The sequence below is a fragment of the Streptopelia decaocto genome (genome assembly GCF_964273445.1).
Source record: "Streptopelia decaocto genome assembly, chromosome: 6".
In the NCBI taxonomy this organism is placed as follows: domain Eukaryota; kingdom Metazoa; phylum Chordata; class Aves; order Columbiformes; family Columbidae; genus Streptopelia; species Streptopelia decaocto.
Genome location: NC_138660.1, coordinates 18,694,030 through 18,708,764, shown reverse-complemented (window position 1 = coordinate 18,708,764; position 14,735 = coordinate 18,694,030). Strand labels below are relative to the sequence as shown.

General features: G+C 43.6%; 1 protein-coding gene across 2 annotated transcripts in view; it reads left to right on the top strand.

Moving 5' to 3' along the window:
- The first annotated feature begins 7,723 nt into the window (after positions 1-7,723).
- Positions 7,724-14,735, top strand: part of ACSL3 (acyl-CoA synthetase long chain family member 3) — a 49,783-nt gene continuing 42,771 nt past the window's right edge. The window contains exon 1 of one of the 2 annotated variants that reach the window (XM_082055234.1): positions 7,724-7,902. The gene's annotated coding sequence lies outside the window, so the exon portion shown is untranslated. The remainder of the gene's footprint in view (positions 7,903-14,735) is intronic. The other variant, XM_082055233.1, reaches the window with a different exon arrangement.

The following is a 14,735-nucleotide window of genomic DNA, read 5'->3' as shown; positions in this document are numbered from 1 at the left end:
TACTATTATTGAATTTTGCAATTAACTTTATTTTGCATATAATTACTGTATTAAGCACATAAAACCTAGATGCTAGAGACAATGAAATAGAACTTATTTCATTGTGTGCTGTTTCTGATATCAGATTTTTGATATCTGAGCAATTGCTGTGCAGCAAAGGAGTACGTCCATCAGTCAAAACTTCAACTTCCTCTTATCATTACTGAGGAGTAACTTGAAGAGCGAAGGTTCCCTGAAGCAGTAGGTTTTATGGATTGTCTGATGCAATCAGTAAGGAACGCTGTGAATGTATAATTGAGCAGATCTGACACTCTGCTCAGCATTGCCCAGAAGAACCCAAGGACATACAAGTCCCTGAATGATCCCTGTTTTTACACACGTACAAATGTAATAAATTAGACTTTATGAAAATAGTTAAATTTTTTGAAGTTTCACAGTTTTATTGTAGCGCTGCTGTACTTCACTACAAAGGAAATCCAAGTGTGTTCTAATTTTTGCGGGCTAAGTTTCACAGGTATTAAAATGGTTGATTTGTTATGACAAAATGAAAACAGATGCAGGTGTTAGCATTCAAACAACCTCGGATTCAAAATCAATTTCATGTATGGATGCGTAATGCAGTTTGAATAATCAGACTCTGAGTGTATTGACCGAAAGCGCCTTGGTGTTTGTGAGTCACAAAACACTTGGTATTTACACACCAGGCCTGGGACTTATTGCAATAGCTTTCTTTTTCAAAATGTATTCCATACTTTTGTTTCTAACACATCACAAGATAGCACAAATTCCTATTTGTATACAGAATTCACCTTTGTATTTCTAGGAATAACTTCTCTATAGTTAGATGTTCATCATCTGATGAACCTGCAGTGTACACATTCATCACTTCCATTATTTCTCAGCTTTCCTCATAGTTTAGGCAGGACTCTAAATCCTTCACTCCTACCTTTATTCTGTATTAATTTCCAGCATAACCATGTGCAGTATAAATTAATTCAGTACTGTTACAAACAGTCACACCTTTGTGTCTGCAATTTGGTCTGCTCTGAAGAATCTTTGTTACTTATCTCCACCGGATATCTCCAAGAAAGAAAATTAATTCATTCACCCTCTTTCTGCTTCTTAGCTTGGAACTTTTCCTGCTGCTCAGGATTCTCAGATGTAAATGTTGGAAGTAACGTTACACAAATATGATGGGTAGTAGTGACTTATTTCATGACATTGTTAAACAGCCTTAGATGTTCTCAAGACAAAAAAAACCCAACATTGAAAATGTCAGGAAGAAGTTGTCCCATGAATGTGGTTTGCACATGAGACAGGAAGGTGAGGGGCCTTGTTTCCCAAACTGCCAAATACTGAGTAGTTTTCCTCAATTTTCTCAAACTCAAACATCCAACTTACAAAAAAGCCCAGATTTAAGCTTCTGTTTTGGAAACCCTTGGCTATGTTTGTCTCCTTTTGTTTGGAGTCTTAAACTGCAAAATGGTTTTGTTTTATGAAAACATCACACAGCAGTTGACTAAACAAAATCCATTAAACAAAAGCAAACTGTCAGAAGCCTTTGCAGCCTTCACGTGCCGTAGCAGGAAAGTGCTCTTGGACAGTTTAGCCACCCACTGTCTCATTACAGGGTTTATAACTCCTGGCTCTGTCTGTCACACTAATTCTTTACCATACTTATTTATTCAGAATTGCAGAAGAAAGTCAGTCAGTCCTGGGAAGTGGCTTTTTTCCTTCTTCCTTCTCACATATCAGGTGGACACAGGGCAACCCCGGCAAATCTGGTGAGTCTTACCATGGTGGTCTAAAAAGCAAAACATCTCTGTGGCAGGTGCTGGTTTAATGCAGCCACAATCTGAAATCCGTGCTGTGCACGGGTAGCCCAGGCTGGCAGGGTGTGGGGCTGCAGCCTGCCCAAAGCATCCCTGGAGCCCGGGGCAAACCTGGCATTGCAGCAAGGTGCCAGGGACCCCAGCCCGGGTGGCGGCTGGTGGACAAGCAGTGCAGAGGGCTCAGACATGGACTTGGACCTGGGTTTGGATGTTTTCATGGTCTATTTGATGATTAAATTGTATTGTGAGACACCAGTCGCTCAGGACATCACTGTCATTGGAGCCCATAGGGATCACCTTTTTCCTGCAGGCTCGAGTCACTGTTCATTGTTTGATGCTTTTGATTCCTCTTGGATGCTGTTGACGCTGTCAGCTCCACTGTAATGTTTCGTTGGCCTAGAAGATGACAGGCAGCTTGTGAGCAAGAAAGTTCAAGAGCAGAAATAAATTCTATTTTTAATCCTGCCTCTGATTTTCCATGTGCAACACAGTTTCTCAGCGTGGTGGTTACAGGGTGCAGCAGTGTTGCAGAGCATGCCTTGCAGCTTGTTTCACAGATCCTAGCCCACTGACATGTTTTCCCCTACTTGGAAAATTCAGGTTGGGGGGGAGGGTATCATACTATTAATACCTGAATGGCACTCTGATTTATTGCAGTAGGTTGGCAATATATGTGTGGTATGAGAAAATACAAGAGAGGAATTTAAAGAAGTACTCAAGCATTAAAAAAGCCAAACGGTGTCAAGTGGTGATAAATTTTACACTATACCCTTGATCATCTGATTATTAATGTCATCAATCTCTCTCTGTGAAAAGTGGCTCTGGGCATGCCCATGTTACCAAACGTTCTACTAAATAATTAATCATTTGGGGCATGTTGCTAGAATTTGCTGCTTTCCAATTTAATCCTAGCAACTTACTCATTTATTCCTTTATTTGGAAACAAAAAACTTCGCAGATAAAAATGAGTCAAATGTACTGATACATGCGTGGAGACTATTTAGCATTGTAACTGCATGCTGCTTGTTCTAGAAATATTTTTCCATCTTTTAAAACAATGGCCCAAAATTAACAGTTCTGGGAATGATCACCTGGGGAAGAGAAGCTGTTCCTGCTGCCAGCACCCGCATCCCAGCTGGCTCTCCCTGCCCCTCCAGTATTAGCTCAGCCCTCTCCATGTTTTAAGAGGGCATTCAAAGTGCCACACTACCGGGATATCTTTAGAAAAAAAAACATTACAATGTCAGTTTGATTGTTTAATTAAAAATGTCAATGGGTATGAATCCCTGTGTTGAACTGGATATTGTTTGTATCTAAAGCAAAGCAAGTTTAAAGCAAACTCTTTAAAAATATTGTCTTCTTTTTAGTTAAAATTATTTAATTTAGCATAATAATGTATTAATTTGTAGTGTTCTGTTATTTAATGAGTCATGGAGAAAGTTTGCTAATTATAGAGTTATTTATTTTTCAGGTGTTCAAAGGCTACAGTGAGATATATTCTATCCAGACCACAAGCTTTGTCCTACCCAAGCCCTTCTTTAGTTGTCTGTGTTACTTCACGCAAGAAGTCGATGTGGCTTTAGTTTAGCCATATGCACCTTCTTGAAGCACTTAATTTTGTTTGTGTCCTCCAGGGAATTTTAGCTAAAAGCTCACATCTGTTGTATCTGTGACACTGTTGGTTTTTTCCCCTCCAGCTTCTTCCCCAGCATCAGTAGTCAGCAGCCTGCTCATCAAAGATTAATGCCAACCTTCCACACACATTTACCCATTCATACGCTCTCCTCTTTCAGTGTGCCTCATAATTTTGTTTTTATTAATTCCCACTGTATATTAGTTAGAACTGGCCAAATATAACATTGGCTTTCTGTTCTCTTTCCTGATGAGTCAGTTGATTGTACTTCCAAATCAGTATTTTCATAAGATCACTTGCAATCTTCCCTGCTATTTACTACTTGCTATTCATTCTCTGTTGCTGATCAAAACATATGGCAGTGTTTTTTTTCTCCCTTGCCTGGGTGCCTGAAACTTTTTAAAAAGGAAAGTGAGAATAGTTAATGAGCTTTTCCTTCTGGAAATAAAAAAAAATAAACACGCATTTGTGAATACATGAATGTGATTAGTAAGAGCCGTTAATGTTTTCACAGATACCCCTTCCCCGCCTGAATGCTCTAGGGTGATACAAGAACTTCTTTCCTGCCTTTGCTTGTGCTGTCATACCTTTTTGTTTAAAATATATATCAGCTACTATTTTAACTTTTCATTTCCTATCATTGTGCATAGCTTGTATAGGGAAGGTCATTGTCTCCCACAGTCACTAATGTATGTGTCTTGTGCTGTTTAAATTTCCAAATATAAACACAGGTTATCAAACATTTGCTCGGTGACTACTGTCTACTATAGTAGACTATTGTCTACTATCAATCCCCAGATTCTTTGTTTTCCCTACAGGATACTCAGCGTAGACTCATACAAGAAAAGCGTTACAGTGTAAATGACACATTACACCAGTTTCTTCCAAAGCCCTGCTTTGTAGAAAAATAAATTTAAGCTAAAAGGTGTGGTAAAATCCCCAATATAATAAAAAGCTTTGACTCTGTTATATGTAAGCATCAGAAATCTATGACGAAGCTCAAGAAAATACTGAATACATGTAAGAACTTGTTTAAATCAATATGCTGTAATTTGTGTATATATATATGTATTTTTAAACCTTAGGCATCTCTAAATTTGAAGTTGCTTAATCAGTTTGGACTATAGGTGATGTTTCATCTCTGAGGTTTAGAAGACGTACCAACAAGGTTCTTAGTGACATGGTTTAGTGCCAGAGTTAGGTTCTGGTTGGTCTCAATGATCTTGAGGGTTTCTTCCAAGCAAAATGGTTCTATGATTCTATGATGCTGAGCTGAATCAGGAGCCACAGGGGCTACCTGGGACCAGGCTCTCAGCCTGCAGTGCTGTCACCAGCACCGACAGCACCAAGTGGCACAGGGGGAAGTTTAAAGAAATGTCATTGTAGACTAATGGATTGGACACAGTTTAGTCTCTTTTACTGGAACTCCTTAGAAATTGGCTTAAACACTAATGAATCAGAACTTCAAAACCTTCTAGGATTTATTATTTAGTTTCAAGTGCTTTTGTTAGTTGAATGGCTTACTCCTGTCTAAATTATCTTCAGACATGGAATGCACTGGACAGCTTTTTGGAATGTAGCAAATGCTCTGTGAGGAATGTCGGACACATGGTCCTGCACACAGAAGATCCTGTTGGGGCTGCACGGTCGGTATCTGCAGGGCAATGAGAGCAATTCAGCCGCTTTAGTGTCTGCAACCAGCTTGCCAGCGCCTCAGTTACAGGCACGGAGTCCTAGTTTGGGTAATGTCGCTGGTATCCCGCCAGACAGAGCTGGGGGGCATCAACACCAAATGCCTTACAAAAACCATCTTGCTGGGGGGGTATGTCATCACAAACTCCTCATTTACCCTGAAGACTATTAGGGATACAGCCAATAGCTGTGTCTGTTTGCAATAAATATAGCTAGTTACACAGTTAGCTTTTGGATTTCAAATAACTCAAAAGTTCAGGCAAACTTAAAACATGCATGTTGATGCAGCCCGTAATAAGGGCTGAAATACCAAGTTTACAACAAATCCACATTTTGAGTTAAATTTTCTTTAGAACCTCCTGCTCATAAAACTTGTTAGTATTCAGATCTGGCAGATTGATAAGGGTCAAATTTAATTTCAAGTTGTGGATTCCACGTGTTTCTCAAAGTGAGGCTTTTGCCAAGGTATTTTACTGCTCAGTTGCTGATGAAGACCTGAGAGCAAACAAGAACAGGGAGTCCAGCATGAGATCTGATGTGAGCAGACAAGCTCTGTGCTGTCCAGTGCTTTATCTCCCATCTTCCTTTGTGTAAAATACCCTCTGTACTTTTATCCAGAACCTTCCTCGCCTTGAATGAAATGCGAAAGATTGCATGACACAACCCTAGGATTCCTGTCTTTGTGCCAATATTCACATTGTATTTATTGAATTTGCACTATCTGTACAGATGTAAGTGAATCCTTTGGCAGAAAGCCTTCTGAATTCTCTCCTGTTGCAGAAATGCCTACGTTTTCCACCTTTGAAAAACGAGTTTCTTCTCCTTCCAAGTCTGCTTATACTTTTTCTAGTGAGTGTGAAACTGTTTTAAATACAACCTCTCCATACCTCTATCTGTATTTCAGTTAGCGTCACTTATGCTTGGGTAGCTTGTGACCTTTATAGCTCAGACAACTCCTGTGGATAATGTTTTCCCACTTTTCAGAACCGTCAGTGGCTGTCTCTTCTGTTCCAGTTCTAAACACTTGGAAGCGTTTTTTTCCCAGTAACTGAGGTGACCGACTTGGTCTTTGGATTAACAGTACCTACTCTGTCAATTTCCTCTAAGAGTGAGTCAGTGCATTCCTTGCCACTGAAGGACTCTGCAGGTGGCCATAGACACAACCAGTGCTGCTGCTTCTGAGATGTGGTGAGGGGTGAGGGGAAGGGCTGGTTGTGGGATATCTGCCATGTGGAGTGGTCAGCTGTATACTTTATAAATGGTACAAACTCACTGCCTGACAATCTGTAGGTGAGGTTGTGCTCAGACTGCTGCCCTCAGCATTGCAGTCCTCCCCTTCCTTGTGAGAGGAGCACTTGACTTGCAGAACAGAGGAAACCAAAGCTTGCCCTTTGGCAATGGTGGCTCCCACCACTGCAGAGACAACCACACAACCCTCTGCAATTGTATCTTCTAGGCTTTGAAACTTTCTTCCCATATGTTGTTTTTATTTTACTTATCTTTGGCAGGTGCTCATTTATTTTGTCGTTCAATATTATATTATGTTGGTTAAACTAAAACGTTTAATTCTGAAGGAACATTTGCAGGATCTGGATGAGTCATGGAATCATGGGATCATAGAATAGTTTGGGTTGGAAGGGGCTCTCAAAGCTCATCCAGTCCAACCCCTGCCATGCACAGGGACATCTTCACCCAGATCAGGTTGCTCAGAGCCTCAACCAGCCTGGCCTGGGATGTCTCCAGGGGCAGGACATCTACCACCTTCATTGTAAATAATATATTTCTCACGTCTAGCCTGAATGTCCCCACTTTTAGTTTAAAATCATTACCACCATCAATATTGATTAAAAAGGGCCTCAGTAACTGTTGAACAGGAGCCTCCCCTCGAGCAGCACCAGCCAAACCTTGCTCCAAGCAATGCGGCTTTGGTAACAGTCAATGAGAAACAAGCTGTCTTTGCTCATTCTGTCAGCAGAGCTCCACGTCACCAACCTCTACAGCAACCACCACTAATGACACCTTCACGTAAACCTCGACCTCAGTAAAATCCCAACAGCAACCTCAAACTCTGAAGTTCTTGCAGTGTTTTGAAAGGAGGAACCAAGCAGCTTGGCAGGAGGAGGGAGCTGTCCTGGCACGCAGGGGCTGGCTCTCTGGCTGGTGTCCTCACCATGGCCCATGTCCCCAGAGCCCTCGCTGCTCCCCACCACCCGTGACACATTTATGCAGCTACTCCCGTCACTGTGGGAGCTCTCGTCCAAGTAATGAAAGTAATGAAGAGGTACAGGTAATTAACAGACGTTTTAATAGAGAAGAAAGACACACAGATGCAGGTAAGAGGAGGCGCGACGAGCCGGAGCGGCTGCGCAGGCGCACTGCGGCTGCAGCGCTGACGGTGCGGCGGCTGACGCGCGCGGCACGGGGGGCGGGGACGGGCCGGCCCTCTGGCCCCGCCCACCGCCGCGGTGACCGGCAGTAACCCCGGTCCGGCTCAGCCCCCCCGCCGCTCCTCGGGAGCCCGGCCCCGCGCGCCACCCCGCTCGGGCCAACCAGGAGGCGCCGTGCCGCATACGCAATGAGGGCGCGCGGCGGCGGGCTGCCGAGCGGCCGCTGAGCCCAGCCGGTGGCGCGGCGCGGCCGGGGGCGCGCACTCGGGACACGCAGTGGGAGCGGCCGGGCCGGGCGGGTAGAGCCGGCCCGCGAGGTGCGGGCGCCGGCCGCGGGCGTCGTCTGGGCCGGGGCCCGGTGAGTACGCGTCTGCGGGGCGCGGGGGTGGCTGCGTGGCTCTGCGCCACCGGCGGCGTGCCCGGCCCCGTTGTGGTGCGGGATCGCTGGGATTCCCGGGGCCGCAGCCCGGGGCGGGACGGCCTCCAACCGCCTCCGCGGGGCCGGGCGCGGGCGCGGCGGCGGTGCGGACCGCGGTGGTGCTGAAGCGGCCCGGCGGGCTGGGGAGCGCGGGTTCAGCCAGAGCCGCCCTCGGCCCGGCTTGCGGTGCGGGGAGCCCCCTGCGCCTCGCCGGGTCCCGCTGCGGCGGCCGGGCGGTCTTCGCCGCCGGTCGGTGGTGAGCGCCCGCGCTGCGCGCCGGTGCGCACGGGAGCGGCTTGCCGGCTCATTGGTGAAGTAGAAGGCGCCGCTTTCTTCTGCTTTTCTTTGTGTTTCGGCTGTTACGTACGAGGATGTGGAGAAGGCACGGCCTGAGTCACCGGCCGGGCTGGGGGTGCCCGCCGGCAGGTACCGCCGGGACACAGAAACACACACACAGACACGCACGCCGTGCCCGACCCCTTTGGTGGGATATCTCACATCTTGGGCGTTGGTACCGAGAGTGCGTTTGCGCGTTGTCTTGGTCTCGACGTGCAGTTTATGGTCTGTAAACGCGTGTAATGTGAGACCGGCACGGTCGGGGGAGGGGAGGTACGATACAGGATTTCCAATCATATTCTAGTATTTTCATTCTGATTTCGAGGGGCTTGATGTTTGATTTAGTGCTGAGGTGCATTCCCGTCATGGACTTGCTCGGGAAGGACAGCCGAGGAGCATTTGAAGTGTATGGGAAAGGAGCAAGTGTTGAAAGATTGTTTCAGATAGTTCCATGAACAGCACGAGGTTCAGTTTGTGGAACCCATACAGAATCTTTGGGAAATAAGCAAACAGTAACCTTCAGAAAAAAATAAAACGGCCACTTGAGTAAAAATACTTGGAAGGTGGTGTATCAGCACTGCTAGATTTTTTTAAACTTGCTGAAGAAATAACCCCCACAAAACATGTAATAATTGTGTACAGCAACTGGTATATAATTTTTTTTTTTTTTAAATGAGAAGTACTGCATTTTGTTTGTAAGTACCTAGTTCGAGAACATGTCTTTCTTTGGCCTATGAAATGGATTTGATAACACCAAGTGTGAAATTCTTGTATTTACATAGCTTCACTCACTAACTTCAAAAGTGCTCTTAGTGATACAGAACTCGTGAAGAAGAGCAAAATCAATGGTAGGTGATTTTGAGTACTTTAAAAAGTCTGTTAAGGGTAAGGGCGCTCATTTTTACTCAAAATATTTTAGAATATTATAGAAGTCTTAAGGAGTATTTGTGTTAACATGGAATTTTTTAAATATATTGATCTAAGCATCAACTAAAGAAAAAGCACAAAATGAAACAAAAAAGGCTTAGTGGCATTTTTGTTTGGTACATTCTGCTGTAGAAATAGTCTTTCTCTGGAGTGGACTTGGCATGTCAACGTGCAAAAATTCACTGTGGCATATGACTTTTTTTCCTAGTGGTAAAATGTAGAAGTCAGAAATGGTAGGTACGTTAGCAGGTCTTGGTTATGTCCTAAGAGAAAATCATTTGGGTGCACTCCTAAGACTTTGTACCCATAACCATCTGCGCCACTGAGAGCGCAAGTTCACCTCATAGTATTCGCTTGTCTTGTGTGCTTTCAAAAGTTAAGCCATGTTAAGCCTGGTAATTCCTCCTTGTCCTGTGGACCTATGCTTCTGAAATGGTTGAAGCTAAATGTTGTGACTGAAAGAATTAATTTTCTTTGTAGTTATTCAGCATGTTTGTTATTGTTAGTCCCTAAAAATAGGCCAGATTTCATGCTTTGTATGTTCAGTTTTGATGGCTGGCTGACAGACTTGAGTCAGTCTGGTGGATCTGCTGATCCATGTGGTCAAAACACAACATGGATCCAGTCCCTGTTGGCTGGTCAGGAAAGCAAGCTTCTGACTAATGGAAACAGAATCCCTTGGGAAGAAGCAAACCTACCGAAATTATTCTAAAATAGCCTGTTTGATCCTCAATAAGCTGATACTTGGTTCTGAAAGTTGTGCCATCTCCAAGTGTCCTGCTCCACTCAAAATAATAAGGAAGATAATAAACCTCAGCCTCAATATTTTGTGTATTTCACAGCTGGTATCGATGAGCACTGTGGTGTGTTCAATCTAGTTCCTCTTTTCAGAGGTTTTACAGGTAGTTCCCGTCTTCTCCGCTCCATCTCTCTTGCTTGGAAGACCCTCATGATGTAAAACCACTAAGTAACGCATGTTGGGCTGAGCACGCTGGTATGTGTAACTCATCAGTTTATGACACTTTTATAAAACCGTAATGCTTATGAGAAAAAAGTTCTTGAATCAAGAGATCTGGTTCATCCTGAAGCATAAGAAAATCAGAATGGTATTTTACTGGAATACAAATAGTCTTTGAAGAACTAGAGGAAATGTCTTTGTGCTTGCCTTAAAGCGTGGTGTGCTCTTCCTGCACTGGTGAGCGTTTAAGCCATTGATTCCTCTAGCCCACATTTAGTGCTGGTGTAGGGCTTTTATTCCTGCTTTCTGTAGACCAGTGAATGGTTTGAGCCACAGTCATACTGAGGACTGAGTTTTTATCAGTGAATCGTCAAGATGTGGGACAAAGCAGCACACGTGGCTCAGGACAAAATGTGAGGGAACTATGGATAAAGCCTTCTTATTCAGAGAGATCCAGCTATGGAGTGAATTTCCAGAAGGTAGCAGGAAGAACTGAATCCTGAAATGTTTAGAAACCTACATTTTCTTCCAGTGAAAGAGTAACTAAACTAAAACCTGTCCTGACAAACAAGCTGCTAGTTACTGTCTTGGTGACAAAACCAAAGGGATAATGCAGTCTGACACTGCAGTGTTACTAGACCTTTAACACTAAGTTCAGGTGGCCTGAATTCCCCTTAAGCCCCTTTCCTCAGTCAGTGGAGAAACCTGGCTGGTTTTGGAGAGCAATTCAGAGAATTTACGTCAGACGCTGAATGAGGAGCTGCCTGACAGCCAGCTAATAAGAAATAGGAGGCAGAAGGATTTATGTGGAATTTAGGCCATCTGAATATGGCCCTAAGATGCGACTTAGTACTACTAAGTAAGGTGTATTAACACTAAGAAGACTTGGCTTCAATTTCTATCCATTTCATCTGCTGCTGATTACTAAGCAAGTTTACCATTTAAACAGGTATTTAAGGGCAGGGGTTTCCTGGCTCTGTTCCCTGGCAGGAGTGACCCCTCAGCAGCGCAGCCTGGGGCTGGCCTGGCCAGGAGCAGCTCTGCTGAGCAGGCTCTGGGGTGGTGGGGGGCAGCAGGCTGAGTGTGGGGCAGCCCCGTGCCCCGTATTAACAGGAGCACAGCGAGGAGGTGAAGTCAGGCAATTATTCACAACCACTCAGCACTTGTTAGACCCCATCTAGAACATGGCATCCAGTTGTACTGCCCCCCGGGACAGGGAAGTGTTGATAAACCAGGGTGAGTTCAGTGGAGCGCTACTGAGGTTGTCTTGGAGGTGTGAGCTTTTGCCTTGTAACAGTGGGCAGAGGAACTGTGCCTGTTGTTGAACCTCGGCATGAGAAGGCTTGGGGGGCCCTTCTAGCACCTATGGGGAGGTTTTCAAGAGCGTGAAGCCAGGTTCTTCACAGTGCTGCCTGGTGGGAGGACAAGAGCCAGTGGGTGTGAATTGAAGTCAGAGGGATCTGTTTCTGTAAGCATTTTTCAGCATGAGGTCAGCAAGCAGTGGGACTTGTTGCTCAGAGGTGCTGCGTAGTCTCTTTCCATGGAGGTTTTCAAAATCTGACTGGCCCCTGGTTCAACCTCCAGCTCAAAGCAAGGTCACCTATGAGGTTCTTTCCCACTTGAATTGTCCTGTGATTCTATTGTGCCCATGGAGCGGTCGCAGTGGGAGTTGCTGGGCCAGTTTATTTAGGCGTGCATCTGGTCTGGCAGTGCAGGTTTACTCATCACACTTGGAGAAACACAGCAAGCACTGAAGCCAGTCTTAAACAGCTATCAAATAGCAGGACTTTATTTAATTATGCAATTAGAGTTGGAAGATCTGCTCTTCATCCTGAGATCCTGATCTACATTGGGCTTTGCCATGTAGTAAGGCCTGAAGGGCTCTTGAAGGTTTTAGTACTCCGAATTACAGGTTGGGATCTAAGGATTTGAAATATGTTGAAGGAAATCACTTGAGCAAGGCTGTATCCTAATCACACCTCCTGAATGGCTATTGCTAAATCCAGGAATATAGGGGAAAGTGCAGCCCTCTGAAAGAAGCTCTGATCTTATTTTGTATTAACTTCTAAATTAACTCGAGAAAAGTTGTTCAAAATTCAGAATTGATTTAGAATCAGCCTGTTTCAAAACTAGCAACAGTCTTTACTGATCCTTGGGAAGGAATTACACACGTGTCCCCTCATTCCTTATACACAGCTCATGGGGAGTTGAGGTGCTGATGTGGTCCCTTAGGAGCAGGTGACAGCAATTTGTTAACATGTGCGTTGGGAAGTCATATTTCCCTCAGTGTTCCCGAGTCTTGTTAATTATGAAGGTGTGCTGGTTAATTACAATGTCAGAAATGGGACAAGCTGGTTCTGAGTTCTGTGAGTTTCCTGAAAAGCAGGGAAGATATGATTATTGAAAGTTATTGATTTATGGGTTTTCACTGTTCATGGAAAACAGCAATAACAAACTGCAATCTTATTTCACTTCCCTATTTCACTTAAAAATTGGAAATCTAGTGTTTTGGGTTTTTTGGGTACCATGTAAATATCATCTTTATCCTGAATAGTTGTATCTACTGGATGAAAGCAGTATGAGACCTGGAAGGGGAAAATAGATAATAAAGATTAGAAGTGACTTGCTGAAGATGAAGCAGCAGAGTAGCAGCAGTACTGCACTGCCATATCCAGTTCCCCATCTCTTTGCTGTGTTATGTTACTGTCTGTGTAGAACATTCTCTCCTCCTGTGATAAACTCATAAGGATACTGTGAACTGAAAACTATATAGGAACATTTTTTCTACATCTTTAGAGGAAAGACACTTCTGCCTTTCCCTTCCTGCTGTCCAGGACAGAGTATGGAACATGCCTCGTTTTGTTCAGGTTGACTACTGATACATATGAGAAACCTCGACCATCTGCAGGAAGGTTTTACATGGGTTCTTTGCTTCTTGACCAGAAGACTACAGAGCAATTAGTGCATTATCATACAGCAGTGTGCATGATGATGTAAGGTTTATTGGATCAGACATACAGTATGATTTCTAGCAAAATTTTAAGAGAATATCAGAATATAGTCTGTGGAACAGTGGAGCATGGTCTGCAGTTGTGTCACTGAACCAATATTAAAATCAAAAGTTTATGGGTTCATTCTGTGAGAACCTATGAAAAATGTGGAAAGTGAAGCATCTATGGTTAGTTTTTAAAGTTAGATGTGTGTTTAATTTGTGTTTGGTAAAGGGGATGTCTGTAGTCTGTGTTTTAAATATGTGGGTATGGAGAAAGGCAGAAGGGAACAGGAGAAGAGAAGCACGAGATGATGGCTTTGCAGTGGGATTTAAGCAGTTATATAGAGAGATGCATGTGCTTTTTCTTTTGTCTGCAGATTTGGTATAGATTTATATGTTTGGTGAGTGCCGAAGAGGAGAGAGGTGAGGGAGGCAGCGGTCCCAGCAGTGCTCAGGCAGGGAGCAACATGTGTGTTCAGTCCGTGCAGCAAGCAGTGCACAAACTGCTGGGGAAGGTCTATCAGTCATGGGTAGCTGCAGTATAATCGTTCTGATCAGGTATTGCTGCACTGTATTGTTCTGGCTATGCTGTGACTGGAGAAATTATTTTTGTAATGGATAGCTTTGAGCTGCCTAGAAAATATTTTCCAGTTCTGCAGTGTGCATAACTATGTAGATTTTTATTCCTCCTTGGCCCTCCACTTGGGGGGAAAATGCTTATGGAGATTTTTATCTAGTTCTCTTACAATCTGTACAAATAGTTTAAACTGATAACATCCAGTACTTTCAAGAACAAGATACAAATCCAGTTTCTAATGAAGCGTAGGAGGGCTGTGAGCTGGTGTGTGAGCATCCTGGCCACAAAGCCAAGGCTGTTAGTGTGTGCTGGAAAGTGCTGTGAGGGTTTTTGGTTGGGAGCACTACCTAAAATAGACATTCATAAAGAAACTTCTGACCGCTTTGGTTTCAAAAAAATCTGTCATTTACCAATAAAATGAGTTTTATTAAAGAAATATTCTGTCCACATCCTGTGTTATGCATTTGCATATACAACTGTGACCAGGTCTAGGGTGTGAAAGAAGGAGAGAGCTACTAGCCTGATTTTTGTGTGTGTGCATCTGTAGGTGTGTATACATCTAAGATAACAGAGTCTAAGAGTACAATGGTTGAAATTGTATATATTTTAATTACATTATTAGCTTAAATTTTCATGATTCAGCGAATTTTTTTTTTAATGCACATAGTTACTTTTGGTTTTTGAAATGTTGGTGGCTCGTAAAACAGATAAAATACTTACATTTTTCTTCTGGAAATATTTAATAGTTTATTCTGGACAATCTCTAGTTTATTCTAGACAGGGAAAATAATTTTGCCTGGGAATATTCACAAAATTCTTGTAAGTGCTGTGGGTACTATGGCACCTTTCTTTTTTTATAAAGGTCGCTGTTCTTGTTTTAAAAACTTGCGGTACCCAGCCAGGTACTTCAATAATTTGGTCATGTTTACATAATCAGAGTCTAAGGGTGTGTTTGTTTTCCCTGAATAGAATCTAAATGAGGA